Consider the following 23,440-nt stretch of genomic DNA (forward strand, 5'->3'; position numbering starts at 1 on the left):
TTGTCTCATAATCTTGTAGGTTAATAGTTATTGGCAATGTACTTTTCCTTTTAGCAAGTAAGTTGGAGTGCTACTTTCAGTACTTCACACCCTAGAAGTGAAAGCATGAGTTCCGAACGCATTTCTTTATTTAATCTATAAATGATCTATAAATAAAAAAAATAATCTATAAATAAAGCTTTTATCAACATGAATTTGGAATGCTCTTTATAATAGAGAGAAAAGTACCCTTGATTGATTTATTAACACCTCCCAACAATTTTTTTCTATTTTTACATTCTTAGTTCAGTCCCTTCCTTCATTCACATTCAACTTATATTGAACAAGAAATAAAAGGCAACTCATTGACTCCTGCCAGTGTTCTGTTTTAGAGCCAGGTAATTCTCTAATCTGAAAAACAGTCTGAGTGATTGTCTTTTGTACAACATGACTATGTTAAGGCGTGTTCAGAAAGGGCATAAATTTGCACAGAAACCTAATCTATTTGAAAAATGATGCCTTTGCTGGCATTCTAAATTGGTGTTTATTTTTCCATATATTTGTCAGAAAATGGGGATATTAAAACTCTATGATCTATCCACCAAACACTCAAATTGGTAGGAGTATGAATTAGTTCTTTCAAAGTACTTTTCCAACATTATGCATTTCTATCCACAGCTAAATATAACTCTTAAATAAATTTTCTCACTTTACTCTGAAAATTTATTTTAAAGATCTAAAACTGATAAATCACCATATAGGACATGAACGTATTCTCTTGGCTCCCTTATAATCTATCTTCACCTATAACCTATCCTAACATTTTGATGTGATTGCTTCATGACTTAGTATGGACACATTGATCGATTGATTGATTTTTATTTAAATTCAATTAATTAATATATAGTGTATTATTAATTCCAGAGGTAGAGGTCAGTGATTGATCAGTCTTATATAACACCCAGTGCTCATTACATCACATGCCCTCCTTAATTGGACACATGTATGTATTACATTTGACTTGAGGTAAAAACCAGAAAGGAATAATCATAGTTTTTATAAACTAATCATAGAATTTTTCTGAAGATATCCAACTTAGTTCTCTGATTTATCTTACTTATCTTCGGAAATGCCCTCTGAGCAATGGAAGTACAGGGTGTGACTTCGGTCAGACTTTATTGTCATTTAGCATCATCATAGCCTCGTGGTTTGGGCCAGTTAAGGTGAATGTTACAAAGAATATATCAGAGGTTAGCAGTGATGTAGTGTTTATTCACAGAGGAAGCATTCAAAGAGATTTATTTAGTATTGCTTCCATCATCATGAGTGTGTGTTTAGGTATGCGTGTGTAGGTGTATTGCCTTTTTATTCCCAGCCATGGAATGCTGGCCATGTAACATCTTTCTGGTGTCTTGTTATCTGTATTTTAGAGCTGAAACTGAGTGCTACTTTTTGGACTGGTGAGCTCATTTGATTGATGTATGATAGTGTTACTAAAATATTGAGGTCATAACTTCCTAGGCAAGCCAGAGTGGTTAGGAAAACTTTTAAGTTGTCAGGTATTAGATGCTCTTTGCCACAGGATAGTTTGAATTTGAAACAGTGTTCTGCTGCTGACCAGCCACTGTGGTCCGAAGAAGGTATGTGGCCCCCTCCAGCCCATGGTTTTCTCATTACTGTGACAGTTAGTATTGTTTGTTGTTAGGATTCGAGATAACTTACAGGAAGTAATTGGCTGTGTTCTTCTTATGAAGAAGACATGTTACTTAAACTGAAGGAATTTAAAGTGAATCCAAGAAGTCTAATTTTGAGTGAGAATATTGAAACATCTGTAACAGACATTAATGACTGGAGTCAAATGACAGATTTTCTTTTGCTGCTAAAACATGTTTTAGGAAAAATGCCTCTATAGATAGAGGCTATTTGGTGTGACTGTTACCTTTCATTCTCTTAATTTGAGAAAAGGAAATTCATGCTGAGAATGGCCTTATACTCTTTTTCCCACTATAGGAAGTACCTGTTGATAGCTCACATTTTAAAGGCCTTAGTTAGTTCATTATCTTTTTTTCTGCAAAAGACTTTGGGATATTACTGATCTTACAGATTTCCTATATGTGAGCTTTAAAATTGTGAGGAATAATTATTGAGGTAAGTATAATAGAAGAAATTCTCTCTCACCTCTGTGACTTTTGCATATTTGTTCTTTAATAATTCAGGTGTTAGGAATATTCTTTGAGCTAGAACCCCTTAAATTCTGCATGACACCATTATTATTAAATGGCCCTATAATTAATAATAAACAATATGGTTCTTTGAAAGGATACTTTAAGATGAAAACCCTAACTATGCTGCCAATAAGTTTTAGTAGTATGAAAGCCACTCTGTCAGTGGAAGTTAAATTTCCCATCCTGAAAAGTACATTTCCTTTCTTTTTCTTAAAGTTTTTGATGACTGTGTGTCAGAAATACCAAATGACTTTTAAAAACTCTGAACCAGTTGTAGAATAGGGATAGAACCCAGATTGCCTGTCCTATGATACAATAAGAGCACAATTTCTTTCTGAATAGCATATTTATGAAACATTTTATATTCATAAAAATTTATTTCTTAGTAGTCTAATGAATGAAGAGACTAAGGGCTGACCCAAAGACAAGGGAGCATTCAGAAGAGATTCTGAAATAATCATGAAATCATTCTGAATGTACAGTGGATTCCCAAAGCACCAAAAATACACTGACTATACATTCAGCTGCCAAAAAAAGTGAGAAAGAGAGCTCATTAAATTTTGAATGGATAGCATTAAAGTCAAAATTATTTATATTTTTAAATAAAAACTTTAGTTTGCTTTTTCCAAAAATACACACACACACACACACACACACACACACACATACACACACACACACGTATGTATTTAGTTTATATTTGGTTGGTGTCCTAGCTTTTTTTTTTCCTCCTTTTTTCTCTTTTTCTCTCAACCCAGTCCCCTTGACATTTTCACCTTCTCAACGTGTTTATCATTTTTGTGGCCAGTTCTGAATATGAGTATAAGATTTATCAAGTAACTTGAGCTTCTCCTCTCATTGTTCTAACAGCCTGTGGGGAAAACTTTCCCCTCACCTCCTCACCTCTGCTGAGATTTAGGTTTTAAAACTTCCTGGGCATCGTGATGTTTGGGGACTGGGATTTGACATGGTTGCATTTTACATATCTAGAAAAACATGTCAAGCTATGACCAGGACTTTGTTGGGGCCAGAATGAATTTACAAGCTAGTGTTTTCTAGGATATTTGTATTGATTTTTCTCTAGCAGCTAATCAATCAGTTTCAGCTGTATAAGTGATGGAGCAAACCTTTTTAAGTGTGCTGGGTGAGTGGTGTGGAAACAACACCTTTCACTGCTGTCTCTGGAATCAAAATGTAGAGATGATGGATGAGCTATTTTTTATAGCGGTTGTGTGCTTTTCTAGATCTCATTTGTGTGTTGCTACCTTTTCTCTCCCTCATAAACCTGAAAATCCCTCTCAGGATAAGTGGCATAAACCGGTTATGGAAAGGTAAATAAATTAAGATGAAGTATTCAAAGCAGGGAGAAAATTTCTTCGTGTTCAGTGATTTTAGTATTAATGTTGAAATTTAAAAAAATGAATCCTGTTTTGAGACTTGCAAAGATACTGTCCATCGTGTGTTAGATTAATTATGAGATGCAACTGGAAAACATTACCTCCTGACCTTTTAGGGAGGAAAGGACATGAGCAGTATTTGATTTTCGGTTGTATGAACTTAGATTGTTGAGTTTTACAGTTTCTCTCAAGCCACATTTGACTCATCACCATTAGCAGTGATTGCTATATATTGATTCTGGTCTGAGATCAGAAAAGAGACCAATAATTGCATCCTGTTAATTTATATGGCAGTTATTTAAATATCTTGTTTATTCCTTTATCTTTTCATTTGTGCTGTGTTGACATAGAGAAATTTTTTTCTTCTATAGGATTAATAATGTTAATTTACGTGTTTATTATACACTGTCAATTTCCAAGGAGGATTTTAGGCAGCTTACATTAAAGGATTGTGCATGTAATGGACCCTGAAAATAAGGGTTGTATAAAATGTTGTATTGTGTTTGCAAAGAGGGAAGATAATTTTACAAACTGGTCAATCCTGGCTCTACAGAAGAATAAGGAAATACAGTGATATATATACTTTGATAGGAGTGTGTAAAAGGAAGCATATAGGTTATAATGAGGCAGGTACGTGTTTCGAGGCTGTAGACTCTAAGAAGAATTATTTTCTTTTCATAAGAGACACTGAATAATATAATAAAGTGCTTTTAGCTGGTTGTATGTAGAAATTCAAGATATAGTCTCTACATGGCCTTTTCTTCTGTTGATTCTTTAAAAAAATCCCAAAATATAATGTTATTTTTATTTTTTAAAGATTTTGTTTATTTGACAGAGAGACAGACAGCGAGAGAGGGAACACAAGCAGGGGAAGTGGGAGAGGGAGAAGCAGGCTTCCCGCTGAGCAGGGAGCCTGATGCGGGGCTCGATCCCAGGAGCCTGATGCGGGGCTCGATCCCAGGACCCTGGCTGGGATCATGACCTGAGTCGAAGGCAGACGCTTAACCACGGAGCCACCCAGGCACCCCACAAAATATAATATTAAATTGTAACTTTTCCAAAAAATTTTAATAGAGCTAAATAAATGTGATGTGCATAATACATGTAACTTGATAAGGCAGACATGATGCTTAAATAGGTGTCAGATACTCAATTTAAATAAGTTAAGATTAATCACTTTGATTTCAGAGAATGCTAGTTAAGTCTGTCCTTGGCAAAGTGGAGTATAATTTACCTGGCCTTTGCCTATTCAGGTCTCTGAGTTTCTAAGACAGTGGTGTTCAAGTCTTTTTTTTTTTAAGCAATAAAGAAAATCCTTTCTTCAATTGAAATTTGAAAAGTAAAAGCTGAGCCACCACGGTTTTAGTAGAGGTGAGGCCCTGTTCAATGAGCCCCTTCCCTCAGAGGCCTGGCCTCAGAACCTTTAGAACCCAGCCTGAATTGGCCGGCTTACATTGGTAGTTCTCTGGCGCACAGGTTTTCCCTGCTCTGCGCAAGGAGAGCATGCCCACGAAATACTTTGTAAGCCAAAGCGGGATGAAGCAAAGAAGCAATTACCATTAATTTATATGGAAAAAATCTTGAGTATTTCCCAGACCCCAGAAATAACCCCTCTTAGGCTTTACTGATATCTTAGGACAGGCACATCTTGCCGATGGATCCACAGAATCAGCGGGGCTGAACACAGATGATCACAGACAGTTCAGCGCTGGGGGGCGAGGCCGAGTGTGCTTTCCTGGGGAGGAGCTCTGAGGGGCCACTCGCTGCTCAGGGTGCATCATGCTGCCTCCTTTCGTGGCTAGCTGCAAAACAAATGCTAAATGCTGTTTTCACTCCCCCCCCCCCTTTTTTTTTGGTAAAAACGAGAATCCTCTTTGGATTTCTTGCAGTTAGCAGAAAACAGGTAGTAACGTAGGTCTTTCAGAAAAGCAAAGTGGCCTCACGTGAACCTTCGGACAATGGGAGTTTCCTGTATTCCTTAACACACCGGTCCAGGGGCGGCAGATGTTTTCTTGAAAGGACCGGGTAGTGAGTTTTTTAGGCTTGATGAACCCTAAGGCCTCTGTCACAGCTGTTCATTTCTGCCCCTGAAGCATGAAAGCAGCCACAGACAATACAGAAATGAATGGGTGTGACCGTGTTCCATTAAAGCGTATTTATAACAGGAAATTATGGATGAAAGTGTTCATTGGTCACCTTTGGGGAAAGCTGACTTGAACAAATTAGAGAAGACTTTCTGGCAGAACTTCCCGTTGTTTCTAATATGCTAATATAGGTCATCAGTCCTTAAGAGAAGGAGAGTGTGGTCTTTAGGGCCTAATGTTGATCTAGAAGAGATCTGTGCTCTCAGTCTGGCTGTTCATTTTAGTCACTTGGCGGTTGTAAGACCAAAGCCAGACTAACGTCTGTGTCCTGTTCCTGACTGTCACACCACACTTTCTGTGGACGGGGAGCCCCGTGCTTTCTAGAATACAGGTGAGTCTAGTGTACTGCTGGAGCTGAGAACTAGCACTGAGAACCACTCGCTGAGAGAACTTTTGGTGGAAGCTGTAAAATGAGCTGACCCTTTCCCCCTCTACTGAGAGGGGTCTCAGAGAGGAAACCCTGGTGATGAGTAAGGAATGAGCTGACTTAGGGATGTGGGAGGGGCACCAGATGTGTTATCAGTTTCCCCGACACTGTCCCCCTCCCAAGAGTCAGCGGAGGGTTTCAGAATGCAAAGGTGCTTATTTAAGGTAAAAGGGGCAATGATTTTTGTTGTCCCTAAGGTATCACAAAAGGGTCAACGACACGGAGTATTTACTGTGCTGTCTGGGAACTAAAAAGATGAAAAACAAAACAACGAATACATGGGTCTTGTCATTGAGGAGCTCCTCCTAGTTTAGAAGGACAGGATGGCAAGTTGGGCTAATGAGAACTCAAGTCCCCAAAACCAGGAAGCAGGTAACAGAAATCACTGAACCTATTAACATGTGTAAGCACCTGGATTTCCAGAACGTCTATTATGTACCTGGGGCGGTGTCCACAAATCGACCACACTTGGGTTACCTCTCCACCTTCCCTAACTCTGGGTCCCTGTTACCAATCAACCAGGGCTTCTCCTCACAATCTTTCTCCACAGAGTTCTTGTCAGCCACCGCCATTGGAGCATACTTAGTGTGCTAAGTAGAGTCTACTTGTCGTTCTGAATCTTGGGGTTTCTGTGATGCTAGCGGTCTGTGAGAGACACTGGGCAGTGACTCCTTCACTGAAGTAGCTATTGCAACTATATAGTTATTTTTCCATTCATTCGACAAGTATTTATTGAGCATTTGTCAGAAACAGTTCATGTTTCTGCTAATAGGCACGCGCTTTAGAAAAGGGGGGATAACGATACATTATTATAATCAGCCTTTGATTACTTCCGCCGATAAGATAGGGAGGCCACTGGGTGAGGTTTGCTGGCCCTTGAGCAGACAGCTGACCTTCCATGTGGGAAACAAGGATGCAGTCCTGAGGCTGTTCAGCGGAATGGAGTCTGTTCCTAGTTCTCTGAATTTTCCTAGTTCAGAGAACATAAAATCCAAAGTACAGAAACCTTGGAGCTTCCGGGAATACCTTTTTGTATCCATCCATAGGAAATCTAGAGTGTCATCTGTCCTCCACTGTTATTGGAGTTGTATTTTTTGGCTCCATTGTGTTCTGCAAAACAGCTTGCCAACACACAGGTATAGAATTATATTTAAAATAGCGAGACCCTGGGAAAAGAGGGGAGAATAGAAAAGTCAAGAGTTGATGGGGAATTGCACACTGAAGGTAGGCCATCGTCACAGACGCAGTGTAGACTCTGAACTTCTGGAAAACTTGTTGTCTATAAGGAAAAAAACCCAGCTTGGCGTTCAATTTGAAAGATTTTCACGTGTGAGTTCGAATAGAGAGTACTGAGAGATGTAGTGCTTCTCAACAGCATTCCTTTAACGCTGAAATTTACATTCTGCTTTCTTAAAGTTGCATATTTTGGCATTCCTTGTTAAAATTTGTAGCTGAACCCTGAAAAGCGTAACACTCTGAAAGGCTTTCTGGAGAGTCTAAAACAATACATTCTAACTGGCTGTGACTTTGTAGCGACCTGGTCCCACTTCGAAGCCCTGGGGCACCACAGAGGAATCCCACAGTAGAGACTGAGAACGGAGGGGTTTATACACCCTGGGTTATCCTGTAAGATGATGCATCCCAGTGTGGGAAGAAGATAGTAACGTTTGTGTTTATTTGTATTTTCTCATTCTTGAAATTTTTCTTTTGCATATATTTTATACTGTACATAATACATTAGTACAAAAATGCATGAGTATAATTAATGATTTGCATCTCTGGGGATGCATTCTTAAATTTTTTGGCTGATTCGAGACAGGGATTTTTCAAAATGCAGAGACCACTGATTTAGAGGAACACATGGCCCAATTCCCACTATCAGTGCAGCGCTTTCAGCCAGGCATTTGGTCTGAGTAGGGCAGCGGAGTTCTTTGCTCTCTTTTATGGTCCGAAGGTGCCCGTATTCTCTTTTGCTTGAGTGCAAATCCTTTTGCTTTTGAGATCAAATAAGCAAAGAAGTTTATGTCTTTTGGAGGAAAACTAAAGCACTTAATGAAGACTCTTGCCATGCATCTCTGCCCAGAGATGGAGACCCCTTGTCCTCAGTGGCACGTTTCCCCTTTCCTTCCATCTGTGGTTTAGGCTGGAAGACTGAGCCAGGAGGGCATGGGGTCAGGCATATGCGGCAGTGTGCATATTGGTTTAGTAGGTGCTCAATAAATGTTGAATGAGTTGCTAATCCTGAGTTGATGGGGCCTGATGAAATTCCATATGCGACTTGGAACCTGTAATGAAAATATAGCCTGGAAAAGCTAAATTTTAAAGTGGGCAAGAGATATTGCTTAGTTTCAGCTGTTCTTCAGGCACAACTGAGTACGGTGTCTTATAACACTGGCTTGATTTTATGATATTTCGTGGTGGTGGCTTTCCAAGATTTGCAACAGAAATAATTTACTTTTGGAAACTATTTCCTCATAGTTAATGGGTATCTATCATTTTCACTAAGTGGGTACATCGCACTTAGGTCCACATGTATAGTTATAAATAAATACATATTTGCTTTGATTTTTTTCTTCTTTACTAAACAGAATTCTGCAAAAGATTTTTTGGTGACGGGGGACAGAAGTTAACCAAAGGTTTGCTTTCAGCGTCTAAAACTGAGGCTGATCTGTCTCCAGGATCATTTTGGTGAACTTTAAAGGCTGCAAGTTAGTTTTGGAAGGTTGTTTAATGGAATTTTAATAGCCCTGGAAAGATGTGAAAGTGATACTGCTACCTGGTGGTTTGTAAACCTGACCTTTGTGAGATGTTTTCTGGGCAAAAGTACTACTTTGTGGTACCAGCAGCTTTTATTGATTCTGTGGAGTCTGCAGTTTTCTGCCACTGGCTGTCAATTCATTCCAGCTGAAAAATTATTAAATCTCTTCTGCTTGTGTGGGTATTAAATTGCAGTAAACATACTTGCACAATGTCAGGTATGGCGAGCATAATTTTCTGCATAAAAAAAATATTTGTTAGTGGGACCTCGGCTGTTCAGCAGAGATTATAAATTTCTGTACTTTTTATTTGTTGCTCTCCGTTAATATATATTTTTTTATTTCTCTTGGTGAGTTCCAACACATTTCTTGTTATTTGTAATGTAAGAAAGAAAAAGTTTGATTTAGACTGCTGCCTTTAAAGAATAAGTGCCCCCTTTAGTTCATCATTTCTGGTGTCAGCAAAAGAAGGATTAGAACCTGGGGGTAAGAGGGTTTAACCTGTAAAAATGTAATTGGGGAAGAATGAGCAAGATCTGATGAAAGAATGAATTGAATGAATCAGGGAAGGAACGAATTAGATGACCATGCACTCCACATAGATCTTTTTGATTTGTTCCATTTTAGTTAAGGAAGGTGAAGGGTGGTGCAATAATCATCATCTATAGAAGTGGATCTTAACCTTTACTGTCTCTGTGAATAACCCCTGCACCTTTGGGGTATGTATTTAAAATTGCACTTCCTCTCCCCCTGCCCCTCCCCTCTTTTGCACTCTCTCTTTCTCTGTAAAATAAAGCTTTTTTTTTTTTTTTTTTTTTAAAGGGTAGGGGTGCCTGGGTGGCTCTGACAGTGTTGAGCAGTGTTGAGCATTGTACTCTAGATTTCAGCTCAGATCATGATCTCAGGCTTCTCAGATCAAGCCCTGCGTTTGGGTCTGCGCTCAGCAAGGAGTCTGCTCTGCCCCTCCCCTCTCTTGCACTCTCTCTCTCTCTCTCTCAAATAAATAAATAAATCGGAAAAAAAAAAAAAAAAGCAGACATGCGGCCAGATTCCTAATTCAGTAGGTCTGCCTTAGGTCCAGGGATTTGCATTTTCAAATGAATCACTCCAGATGACTTAGATGCATGTGGTAAGGACCACTTCTAGAAACTTTTGTCTAGAAAACTTTCCTCATTAAATAAATACACTGAGTCATGTAATCAAAATATTCAGTGGAAGTGGAGAAGAAACACACCATTGATGTGAGGCGATAAACTAAAACTCTGAGCCTGTTTTTCCCACATAATAGCTGCCGTGTGGGCACGGGTTCCATTCGTCCCACACCTGGCCTCTCAGCGGATTTGTGGGCGGAGTTTCAAATACAGGTTCCGAGGCTCCACCTCAAAAGATTCTGGTTCTGTGAGCTAGACTAAGCCGAGGAATGTTTATTTTAAAAGCTGCACAGGTTTGAGAATCACCAGCCTAGATTTTTTTTTTCTTTTTTTGTAGTTTGGTTCTTTTTGATGTATAAATTTGTATTGATTTTTCTCTCTTTAAATACCACTTTTCGGGCTCAGTTTGAGTTGAGCCTTTCAAGCATAACATCACACTGTCATAATTAGAAGCACAAAGGAGCATTTCTCTCTCAAATGTATTTTATAAAACAAATATATGTATATTGTGGAAATAATTCCCTACTGTGTACCAACATGATTGAAGTAATTAATTAGCTAATTTGTTTTTATAGGTGTAGAAAGAATATGTCCATTTGTGTAGTTTGTAAAATATCTTTATTTCCTTGAGATAAGGTGTGCCTTTGCTTATTTTTCTTTATTTGAGAAGAATAAATTTAAGAAATGCTAAATCGATATTGGTAGCTGAAATCCACAGTTCTCTAGTTCGGAAAGCACTTAATTTTGATTATATTTGCATGATGGAGTGTCACACAGTTTTGAGTATTAGTGTTTACAAAGTTTATAATAACCTGGAAAGTGTTGTTTCATAATTGGGTTAAAAATATGCTGTAAAATCATACGTACTTTACAATCACAACTATTTTTAATAAGCAAGCAAAAATAACTAAGCACAAAGAGAGGAGAAATTAAGCCAATAGGTTACTTTTGTTGGAGGGACAAAAAGCATATTAATATTTTTTGCTTTTAATATTTTCTAAATTTTCTAAAAGTTCATATCCTTTTAGATGGCATAAACACAGTCATCTGCATATTTTAAATTATCAGAGTTTTCCGATTTAGAAAATTAAATCACACATTTGAAATAGAGCCACTTTTTATTTCTTGACTGAGATACGGGAAACAGAAATGGGACCATTTGGAACACTTGATAACCTGAAAGTTATTTGTACCTAACTTTGGAATTGGTGGATTTGGATTGAGCATAGAATAGCCTGATATTCTGAGAATTTACTCTTTGCAAATGATAATATAGAATGAAGACTTCTTCAGGAGAAATCTGGAAGCCCCCTGGCTTCACCGATTCTGCTTCCTGTCCAGCTCTGTGGTTGAAATGGCAGTTCTGTGAATAAATCAAAGAAGAGCCGGCTGGTGGGAAACCTTTGCAGTTGTCTTTTGCCCTTCATTTTCAGATGAGGAACATGGAGCCCGAGGTCAGGAGACTTCCCTAAGCTCCCGCTCACTCCCGCAGTTCCCTCACCACTGGCCTCAGCTGCTTCCACTCCGTGGAATAGCATTCAGAACGTCTTCTTTGAAAGACAGTTCAGAAGGTATGGGGGTAAAAAAGACACGGGGGTAGGAGAAGCTTAGGGAAAGAAAAGTTGTGGGCCGGAAGACTAAGTGGTAGCTTCTTAGAAGAGCAGAGACTTGCTGGAGTCCATGCAAGGTGGTTTGCATTTGGAGGAAGATACAGTTGAACTTGGCAGCGGAGCCCAGGAGGCGCCATGTGATCGGGCTGCACGTTCTCCATTCCATACTCCTCGTTGCCCCACTGTCTCTCTAACCCGTTATCATCCAACCCTTTTTCCTTAGTTCCTTGAACATAGCACTGGCTTTTCCCCTTTCTTTGAAAGGATTTACCTGTGGTCTTTGCACGGCTGTCTCTTTGATGAGTAAGTATCAACTTCTATGTCCCCTCTTCATGGGGCCCTTCTTTGACAGCCCTACTTAAGGGAATCCTTTCCTTCTTATTCTCCAGCATATCACACGTTTCCTCCGAAGCACTTACGATTTGTACTTCATACCCATTTGTTTGTTCATTTCTTGGTTTAAAAAAAGTTCTGAAAAAGTGGTCAGACTGCCTGTTCCATTCATCCCTGGGTTTTTAGAGCTTGGTATAGTGCAGGGCATACAGTAGGTCTGTAGTAAATACTTGTTGAATGGAGGCATGAATACAAATTATAACAAATTAATGGAATTCTATTTAGATCTATCTAAAAAATCTTCTTAGGTATGCTCTTTTCTTTTTAGGGTAAGACATAAGCAACAGAAGCTATATATGTGGTTGTCTGCATTCTTGTTAGGAAAACCTATTTGCTTTCTCTGAATACCTTCCCAGTGGGTGTGAAGTGACAGGCTTCAGTGGTGGGGTTAGGTTCATGAATCATGTCCGTACGGGATTTGTGCGTGCACGTGTGCGGCTGATATGCAGAATAGTCATGGCCAGAAATACGGTGGGAACCGAAAGTTCAAACCTGAAGGGTAGCCCAGAAAAGCATCAAAACAAAATGATCAGAGTCAGAGATCAAAGCCACCAATTCTCAGCATTCTGTACCACATTGTTATTCAGTCACAGAATTTTTTCTTCATACATCCATGACAGTGCTTGCCAGGTTGAGTTGAAGTGGTTTGTTTTAATGTTGGTGTCCTCCACTTTCCCTCCTCTGGGATGGGGACTGCCTGAGTCTTACTTCTCTTTACATCACAGTTAATGTTCAGTAACTGAGTTCTGCATGCATGCACGCACACCCTTACAGTTCTTGTTACTGTAGCCTGGAAACTTCATGTTTTGCCTTACCAAGTGGAAGTAGCAAATGCTCTCAGAGTGAACCTTTTAAATGTCTGGCCATGGATGCTGGAGTTTGAAGTACTAGTCAGCCAGGGCCCTTGATTGGTAATGAGAGAAAGATGGATTGTTCACAGATGTGAGGTAATTTAAGAGGATAATGTGAATTGGGCACAGTTAAAACTATTCTTTTTTGGTGAATATTAACGTACACCCGTCCTATATTATATTAACAAATAATGGCAAACTGGGTAATATTTAAAATAAAAGTGAGTGCTTTACATAAGAAATGTTGAAGAAAACTGGAACCAAAAAGATAGTATCTGTTTTCTTTGAAAAAGCAGGTTGCTACATATTGTATACAAGTGAATTCATTTCTGTTTTTACATCTGTGTTTACTCTGGTTACATCTAGGCTCTATTTTTCAGACTTGAGATAATTTATATGTAGCAGTCTGACCTTCATTTACAGTTGTACTGACTTGAAGATATAATTTACTATGTAATTAGTTTTGGTAAAAAACGGGGGGGGGGGATAGGAGAAACTTGGAACTATGTTAAGTAGAGAATAAATTGAATAAATTTTAAAAATAATTTCCTTCAGTGTGTTAGCCCAGCATTTCAATGTTTCCAGCAATATGATTTCTGCAGCTAAGTTTTCAGGTAGTAAGTGCTCTTTATAAATTCATAAATGCCGCAATTACATGAAAATTATACCACCTATGAATTTTGGAAATCTGTAATGTTTTTGCTGAGATTCACTGATGTTTTGCATTTTATTGTATATTTTTTCACTTAAAATAATAACATTTAAAATAGCTTACTTTGAGTAAATACAAGAGATTGGTTGAGTTTTTTTTCCCTAGCTATTGGAAGGTTAGTGTGCAATTTAATCTTAATTGTTGTTAGTATTATTTATTTAACAAACATCTGTCAAGTACCTATTAAGTGGAGGATTTGTGACAGTGAAATGCTGTATACATTTCACGTTTTCCGTAGTGAATGTTGGAACATTAAAAGAAGCAATTTGTAATTTGTAAGAATGGCTTGATAAGTTATAAAACAAATATGTGTTTTTCTTCACTGAAACACAACTTGCTGGATTATAAGGTGCTACTTAAAGTTGAGTGGCTTGTTCAGATTAATTTAGATAAAAGGAGAAGTAAGAAGAATCTTGGGCCAATGTATTTTAGGTAACACACGGTATTTCTCAAATTGGGTACCAGCTCATTGTTGACATCTAATCATGTGTTCAGCCACCATATTGCTAATCATTCTTAAACATGGACTCCAGGAAGCAGAATGGCTATCACCAAGAAAATAAAAGTTTATTTTATATGCTGCAAAATATTTATTGTATTCTACCACCAGAAACATAAAATGGACTCTTCACACATCAGTGGTTTTATTGTCTTATTGCTTTTATTTTCATTCTTATTTGTGACAGTGATTTTTTTTTTTGATGAATTCAAGCATGATTATAAAGATAATTCAGATGTTACGCTGTTTTGTGGGCCCTTCTCTTAATAAAGCTGTCTAAGAAGTGGACATCAAATCATTTTCTTTACACTTTTACATCTGACTCTTCATCATTACATTCACCCAGTGAATTACAGGTGCTGGCGTTCTCGTCCCTGTTCTAGGGAAGCACAGAGAGGTTACATCGCTGGTCTGAGCAGCAGTCCTGACACACACGCTTTCTGAGTGATGGTCAGCACCCTTTGCACCGTGGCATGTGCACCGCGGCATGTGCACCGCGGCATGTGCACCGCAGGGAAGGCATTGTACTCAGGTCCTCAGCGTTGCAAATGCAGCGCTCGCGATAGCGCAGTGTCCTTTATTACGATAACTGGGGTCATCTCATCCGATGTGATCATTTTGAGAGAAGCCTTTAGTGGCGATGCAGCCATGATGTTCTTGGATGGTGGCACTGACTCACTTCACAGGTCTTTAGTTTCATTGGCCGTTAACCGTTTCAAAGGATTAGAAACCTGTTAAAGACGACAGAATGCTGAAAATCAGATCCAAGCACTCATTTTAGGCTCTAGGAACCTTACCATACTAAGAGAAAATGTTTTAATATCTGTTTGTAAATAAGACTCCATTTAAGTATGTTCACTAAGTAGTTCGTTAAGGTACGTTTAAAACTAACTGTGCTTAATTTGTAAAAATACTTAACTTTTCAAGTTTGGAGATTAAAAATGTTCAAAATAAAGGAAAATTCTGGGGCGCCTGGCTGGCTCAGGCAAAGGAGCAATGCAACTCTTGACCTCGGGGTTGTGAGTTGCAACCCCACGTTGGGGGTAGAGTTTAGTTAATTAAAAAAAATAATAATTAAAAAAAAGAAAATTCACTATTTCATATTTTAGAAATGTACCTAAAATGGGTATAGTAATGATGTTAATGGTACACAAGAGATCTCTTCCGCCACGTGTAATAAATACTAACTTGAGGTTGGGGTCAATGAAGATACTTAAAGTTTCCAATATACCCATCAGAGTAGCTTGATTGCCTAAAATCTGTGTTTTCCTCATGCCACAGACTGTCATTAGGTGTACTGCGCATGTGAATTTGAAATGTATTTGCAAACCAATTCCTATTTAAAAAGAAAATGGATTCATAGCCAAAGCGGGTACCTCAGAAATGCTGAGTAAATCCCATTTTTCTTCAGTTGCCGGTCGCGCCTGTTTTTAATTTTAAGCAAATTGCATTTGTACCAGCTCTTGTTTTGCTTTACTTTCTGAGAACCAGTGCTCCAAAGAAAGAAAAAATCAACCCACTTTTGTTCCTAGTTTATTTGCAAACCAGGTCAGACGCCCTTGATTAGCTCTCAGTTGGAGGATAATTTGAACCTTGACAGATTGAACCCAAACAGCAGGGTTTCTCTAGTCTGGCCAAGAGATAGAAAAAGTAAAATAAAAGCTAATTCCAGTTCACAAGCCGTACAACAGGACTGAATAAATGTGCAACTGTTAATGAATAGCTATTTCAAATATTTACAAAAGGCTCAAGAAAAAAGAAAAGATTAGCATCTTAGGCAGCTGTTCTAAGGGAAGCCTATTAAAAATAAACATGATAAATGATGCTTGAGAGCTAATATATCTGTCAAATATCAAATACACTCAAAGGGGGAAAAAAAAAAAAACACTGTTTCAGGAAAGAAAAAAAAAACCCTGAAGACTGAGGCATAGCTATCTTGCCTTGTGGTCGACACCCGAATTTTGCTCTTATTCTTTTTTAAATTTATCTTTTCTAATCCTGGAATATTCACGCAGATAGTATTTTATAGATTGTAAGGTCATGGGTAAGTGAATGGAATCATTTGAGTTGTGTCTGTTGTGATTAAATTGGTTAGAAACTTTAAAATTCACCTATATATCATTTGAATGAAGACATACTGTTAATTGTTATTTTATGGGATTGCAGATGATATAATGGTTTGAATATGATCGTAATAACATTTTAGCATGATGGCAATTGTGCTAGGAAATGCTACATAAAAATGGAAATTATTAACAGAGGCAGTGAACTGTTGGTTCCCAGCACTGATTACAAGTATAGTTACTATTGCCTTCAGTTTTGGTACCCGTCCACCTTAGCCTCATCATGGGAAACACTCTTTTTCTTTTTGCTTTAGCTAAAATTAAAGCAAACTGCATTTGCCACCTATTAGGGACTTGTATAGTAGTAGACCTTTGGCATTCAGGACTTACCATTTGTGTTTTTAACTGTTTCTTGATAACCTGAAAATCTGTGGAAAGAAGCAATTTGAATTTTCTGAGGCTCGAATTTGTATTTGAATAGCTGTATTGTGAGTTTGGAGTGGAGGATCCAGTCATGTGTCTGCTCAGTGAGTGTAGCCAGCACTTAGAATTCCTATCTCAGTGTAATGGAGAGTGAGTCTCTTGTGGTTTTTTAGTTGAAAATTACTAAATCTTTGTTTTGTGCCCAAGATGTCACCTAAAGGAAAGCCAATTATTAATGTATAACCCTTGTCAGTTTGGAGATTTGTGGATGGTAAGGACCTACTGTATTAATAATAGAATATTTGAAGTTTAACAAATACTTAGTTATTTTGATTTGAGGTCGTTTCTCATTTGTAAAAGTGTGATTCTTTACCCGAGAGTGTGGGTCATTCTGTGAAAGTTCAGAAAGGGCGTTCATTGGTGGAGTGTGTTCTATGTGGGGAGGGGTGTCTGTGGGGCAAAGAGAAAGCAGTTTGGTCGCACCGTCAACTACAAGTCAAGCAGATTGGGCATTCTGACGTGTTCGTAGGCCCACTGTATGTTTCAGGCCAGTCTCAGGACCAGCGCAGGAGTGTGGCCATCCAGAGCCCCTTCTGGGAAGGATACATATTATTAGGGAGACCGTGGGGAAGACTGATGGTGATGTGGGGCCGGGGGGTCGGGCCCGAGCCCCTTGCTCTCCCCTCACATCCCACTCCTCGCCAGGGGCACACTTGGCCTCAGCAGTCTCTTCATTGATCAATTTCCCCTGTCCCCACCCAAATGGGCATGATTGAGCACTCCATAATTACCTATCACCTGCACTAGCCTTTAATCACCATTAATTCATTTCTGCCCACTAATGGAAAGGTTAGAAAGTGGAAGGGAAATGACTAAAAACATAAAACTGATATATAGAGGGGGCATGAATAAGTAAGTAGTAAGGGGATAAGGAAGAAAGCCAGCCACATCAGCCTTTTCTTTTTAAGCCACGTGTTGCTCTGTGTAATGGACAGTGTTATGGCTGTATTTCTGTTTAATGCTTTGAAATACGCACACACACACACACACAACACGAGGGGAATTGCATTATGGTTTATCCTTTTGGAAGGGCAGCATCAGCACTGTTGATATTTGCAAGGATGACTTTCTATTTCTGCGGTGTTGAAAGAGCCCTACGAAATATCACCCCCCTCCCCCCGTTCTAAAAGTGGTTTTAGTGAAACCTGAAAGGGTCTATTTCTTATTTAGAAAATGCTTTTGGTTCAGACTCCACTGATGCCGCTGAATTTTCATGCTGTTCTGCAGTTCTATTAGACCCTTAAACTTAGACTCTCTTTGTACTTCATCATTGTAATTTATACACTGGGTTGGTCCATTCTCTTCAAGACACTTTGTCTTGGGCCCCCAGCTGCTGCCCAGGAGCCGTGGTGCTGAATAAGCACTTACTTCAGTGTGTCCTTGATACAATTACCACAGGCATCTGCACAAGCCGCGGGCCGCGGCAGCAGCTGCGGTGCTTATGGAAGCCAACTTCTGCCTAGCATTGTGATAAAAGAAATAGTTTTGAGCTGGAAGCTAATGTTGGCTTATTTTTAGCATAAAAAGAGTTGCACCTGCCAGGGCTAGCAGAGGACTGAGGTTTGTTGATTACACGTTCTTGTTAGTGCCATTGTTACTGGTAAAATGGGGATGATGTCATCCTTATCAAACTGAATTGGCACCCTGTAGAGTGACAAATAATTTACCCTCTGTGGTTTTATCAGCATGGGCCGCATGTTAGAAGCTAGTGGAGTGCTGAGTTTTCACAGTTGAATGCTATGGAACTGCATAGGTGTATGAAAATGAAAAGGGATTGATACTTGTAATCAGTGCGCATAGTAATGGCCAAGGTGTAATGAAACATAAGTGCACATTTAGGGTAATTATGCTGCTACCAGGTGGGGCCCTGGGGCTTTGCATGTATAGAAGCTGCTTGAGGTGGCGGATGTGCGGCGGGGAATCCTGCAGCACCATCTGGTAGATTCTCATTTTCTCATTAATTCTTCTGTCCCCTAAGTCTGGGCTACACTGACTTTGAACAGCACTTCATCTGTTCGGTATCTCATCTCGTTTTAGTTGGGAGTTGCTTTCAACAGTGGTACTGATATGATGTAACTCACAATCTCAGCTGTGTGTAATATATTAAACCCTCAAGCTGGTTTGTTTGTTTGTTTTTTTTTCCTTTTTGGAGTAAAGCTGACAGGCCTTAGTAATGTCCACATGACCATCTGATTCTAAATGAGTCACCACTTACGTTGTTATTTTTAAGCAAAATAGTCTGAGTAGCTGTTCGATTTGGCCAAATGGACCTTGTCCTCCAAAATAATTTATAAAGAACAGTATGATGTATGTCCAAAAGAGTAAGTGGTTACAAAAGTGCATTTTCTTTGGTAATTTTTTAAAAATTGCATGTTTTATTTCTATAGGCTGATTTAGTTTTTGCCTCAGAACAGAAACATATTTTTCAGTCAAGCTGGAGAATATGAAATTGTGGTGAGGATTGCACAGCGATATGAACATACCTAATGCCACTGAACCTATACACACTTAAGAATGGTTACAGTGGTTTCTAGAAAAAAGATTCGGAAAAATGACAATCAAGGCTGTATATTTTGTAGCAAAGTAAAATGCTTTAACCCTGCTAAATTAATTTTTTACGAATACTTTCACATAAATTAAGAACATATTTAAGGTACCTAGCGTGATGTGTGCAATTCACACATGGCTGCTTTCCTTATTAATATGACTTAATATCATGGAAAAAAATTTTTTTAAGATGTTTAATTTTTTATTAGAGAGCACAAGTGGGGGGAGTGGCAGACAGAGGGAGAGGGAGAAGCAGGCTCCCTGCTGAGCAGGGAGCCTGATGCGGGGCTTGATCCCAGGACCCTGGGACCATGACCTGAGCCAAAGGCAGACGCTTAACCATCTGAGCCACCCAGGCGCCCCAATATTAATATCATGAAAATTTTTGATGGAATCTATAGTATATATTTGTATAACACAAATAGTAATAATAAAGTGACATCCGATGGCCAACTTTTTTATCCTATGCCTTTTGTAATAGAGTACAGTGTATCAAAATAATTTGGGCAATCTTCTGGAGCCTGTGGTTGCATTTGGTTGACATTAGGTTAGTGATTTCACAATCTCTTTAATAAATACAAAATAATATTTGTACAGTCTGAGTGGTTCTTTAAGAGCTTTGTATAAACAGTAAAAATACCCCTATTAAAATTTCCCACCAAGAGAATCCCCATGCATTTTGTCATTTTACTTCCATGAATTTTCCTAAAATGGAAATTAAGAGGAAAAAAAAACCATATGAGCTTCTTCCACAAACTCCATGAATGCTCGCAGGGCTGTCCCTGCAGGCCGTACTGGTCGGGGTGGTGGCACAGAGGCTCACAGAACTTTTCTGTTGACGACTGGGCTGCCCTCTGACAACCTGGCGTCCACATACCTCTAGCTCCAGGACGGGGGAGAGTAATAAGCAATTTGGTGCTTTGAGATGCCCATAAATTTTTTCTCGCATTTACCTTGAATACGGTTCCTTATTAAAAGATTAATAAGATGCATCTCATCTTCCCCTCCTTTCTGTTTATATAAGTTCATTTAGGGCAGCAAATGAGAAGAGGCTGAAAACTCCAAAATTATTTCTTGGGAGATTACTTGATTATTATTTAATATAGTGCACTGGTGGACAGAAAGTATGCCAGCAGTACTTTATTTCTCTCCTGAAGTTTACTTGTATGTGTTCAGAGCATTTAAATATCGGGATTTTTTTTTTTCCCTCATACATTTCAACAGACATTCATGAGATTACCTATTTTCTGGGCTGTGAGCTTAGTACAGGCCTGGGCAGTGAGGTCATACAGTTTGAATCCTGACTTGGCTGTGAGCCGGGTGTGTGACTTTGAGCAAGTAATTGAACCTTTCCAAGCCTCAGTCTTCTCTGGAAACTGAAAATGCTAATTCTTTGCCTTGCATGCAATGTGAGAATTCACAAGAACGTATTCCTAGCGCAGGGCCTATGCAGAGGCCCTCAGTGGATGCCTGCTTCTGTTGTGGTTTGTTTTGACCCACAAAAATGGTCAACAACCTGTGCTTTACTACTTCGTTCACAGAAACCATTACACAGGAAAACACAAGAGTAAGTCATGACCCTGTATCTACTAGTCCCCAGATCCCTCAAAGGCAAGCAGGGATGGGTGTATACCTACACAGTTCGAAGATGGTTAATAGACAAGAAGTGCCAAATGAAAGACGTTAATGAATTAGGAAAAATATCTTTGTATCGCTTCTCATGATGATTTTTTAAAAATATTTTTACAAGTTTTTATTTATTCAGGGATGCCCATGTGGCTCAGTCGTTTGGGCATCTGCCTTCAGCTCAGGTCATGATCTCAGGGTCCTGGGATTGAGCCCCGCATTGGGCTCCCTGCTCAGCGTGGAGTCTGCTTCTCCCTCTGCCTGCCGCTCCCCCTGCTTGTGCTCTCCTGCTCTCTCACTCTCTGACAAATAAATAAAATCTTAAAAAAAAAAAAAGAATCCTTGGTGAGGTATAGATAACTTTCACCTAGGTCTTCTTGATGAAGGAAAAGATATAAACACCAACAATGGCAGAAGCTAATAAACACACTTACCAGCACCAACAAAATACTCCAAAAAAGATTCAGACCAGCAGGTTTGTGTTATGTTGACCCTTGACCAAGACCCCTAGTTGGTGGGCCCTTCAGTTCTGCCTCTGTTGATCTCGTACAAGATTAGCTATGTCTTAAAGTTTTATACAAAGTAGTTTCTTGTCACTTGATTATGATTGCAAATATACTTCATGTTTTATTTGAATTAGAATATGAACTTTCCATGAATTAACATTATTTCCTCTTAAGTCTACTGTGTCATGGGTCTATAATACTCATTTTACAGTCAGTGGATCTGTCCCTTTCCCTGTGAGCAAAGAGTGCTGTTTGGAGTTCTTGGATGAAGTAGCCCGAGATGCAGTAGATGTCCAAATTAAAATCTAGAAAATTTATTTTGCCTAAGCAAGGAGCAAGAGGAAAGACCCAAGCATATTCCTTACAGATTATGGTGGCGTTGTTTTATATATCTTTAATTATAGAAGGGAGGAGTCACAAAAATATATGTTTTCAAGAACATACTCAACATCTTGTATTATTGAAAATATTTTAATTTAAAATGTATATTTTCGAGCAGCAACACATTACTTTTTTTGTGCTCTGAAAAAGCTTACTTTTCCTACTATGCACTTTTCCTGATTGTCTTTCCAAAGGCTAAATCATCACTATAGTTTTGTTTACCAAAATTGTCCTCAGAACTAAGTAAAAATACCAATTAGCAAAAATCAACAGCGTGTAGAGGAAGATGACTTTTTGGCTTTCAAGATGGTGCTGGGTTATAGAGAAAGTGGTACCTTTAAGCTGCGGTTGGAAGGACATGTAGGATTTGGTAGATGGTAATGTGGCAAAGGACATTCCCATTCTAGGCTGGAGAAATAACTTTAGAAAATACTGAAAGAGATGGACTTGCATGTTTTAGTCAGGAACACCACACGGTCTGAATCACCAGTAGGCCATGGCAGCATGTGATGGATTTTATAAAGGCAGAATTGTGGAAGCCTTATGTCCACAACTAAGAAGCTTCACCATTATTTTGTAATTACTGGAAAGAAATCAAGGGTATTTTAGAATATGGATTATGAAAAATTGGAGAATGAGGGAAAAACACACACACACACACACACACACACACACACACACAGTCCAAATGACTGAGATTTGTAACCTGAATGCCTGGAAAAGGTTGTGTCAGTAATGGAAATTGAGATCAAAACAGGAGCAGCTTGCTTTAGAGGAAAGGGTAATTTTAGGCTTGGGCTCGGTGTAGTGTTGGAAGTCTTTGCAGAAAAATACAGCTGACCATTCCAAGTTATCATCTGAGACTCTTTTAAAAAGTTCAAGGTTAGGGGTGCCTGGCTGGCTCAGCCCATAGGGCAAGCGACTCCTGTGGTCTAGGGGTTGTACATTCAAGCCCTATGCTGGGTGTAGAAATTACTTAAAATATATATATATATAAAAGTTCAAGTTTAAATGAAGAATTTGGGAATCAGACATTGGAGCAGTGAAGCTGAAGAGGTGTCAGCTGGTTTGCAGAGGTTGTGTAGGATTAAGAAAGTATCACTGAGGGGTGCCTGGGTGGCTCAGTCGTTAAGCATCTCATGGTCCCAGGGTCCTGGGATAGAGCCCCACATCGGGCTCCCTGCCCAGCGGGAAGCCTGCTTCTCCCTCTCCCACTCCCCCTGCTTGTGTTCCCTCTCTCGCTGTGTCTCTCTCTGTCAAATAAATAAATAAAATCTTAAAAAAAAAAAAGTATCACTGATGTGACAGGAGCTCACCGATTGTCCTAAGAGAACAGTTTCATCACGGCAGGCGTTTCCACATGTTAGTGTAAATGACAGTGGCCTGGGAAGCCTCTCAAAAATGCAGATGTGGGAACTCTTATCACAGGTGTCTAGGCCCAGGGCAGGGCCTAGAGGTCCGCTTCTGTAAGCACTGAGATGCTGAGATGATGGTGGTAATGATAATGGTAATTGAGATATGTATCAGCAGGAGTAGAGGGAGGGAGGAGAGGAGGGGGAGAGAACTTCCTATAAGTCAGGCACAGTTTTAAGTCCATTATGTTTATAACCATGGTCTCATAAGAACCCTGTGAAGTATATACTGTAATTTTTCTATTTTACAAATGAGAAAACTGAATTGGAAGGATGTT

The 23,440-nt window shown here is 39.1% G+C and overlaps 1 protein-coding gene across 1 annotated transcript in view; it reads left to right on the forward strand.

Moving 5' to 3' along the window:
• Positions 1–23,440, forward strand: part of CDKAL1 (CDK5 regulatory subunit associated protein 1 like 1) — a 637,141-nt gene that overhangs the window by 299,151 nt on the left and 314,550 nt on the right.

This window comes from Zalophus californianus, chromosome 7 (genome assembly GCF_009762305.2).
Source record: "Zalophus californianus isolate mZalCal1 chromosome 7, mZalCal1.pri.v2, whole genome shotgun sequence".
Lineage (NCBI taxonomy): Eukaryota > Metazoa > Chordata > Mammalia > Carnivora > Otariidae > Zalophus > Zalophus californianus.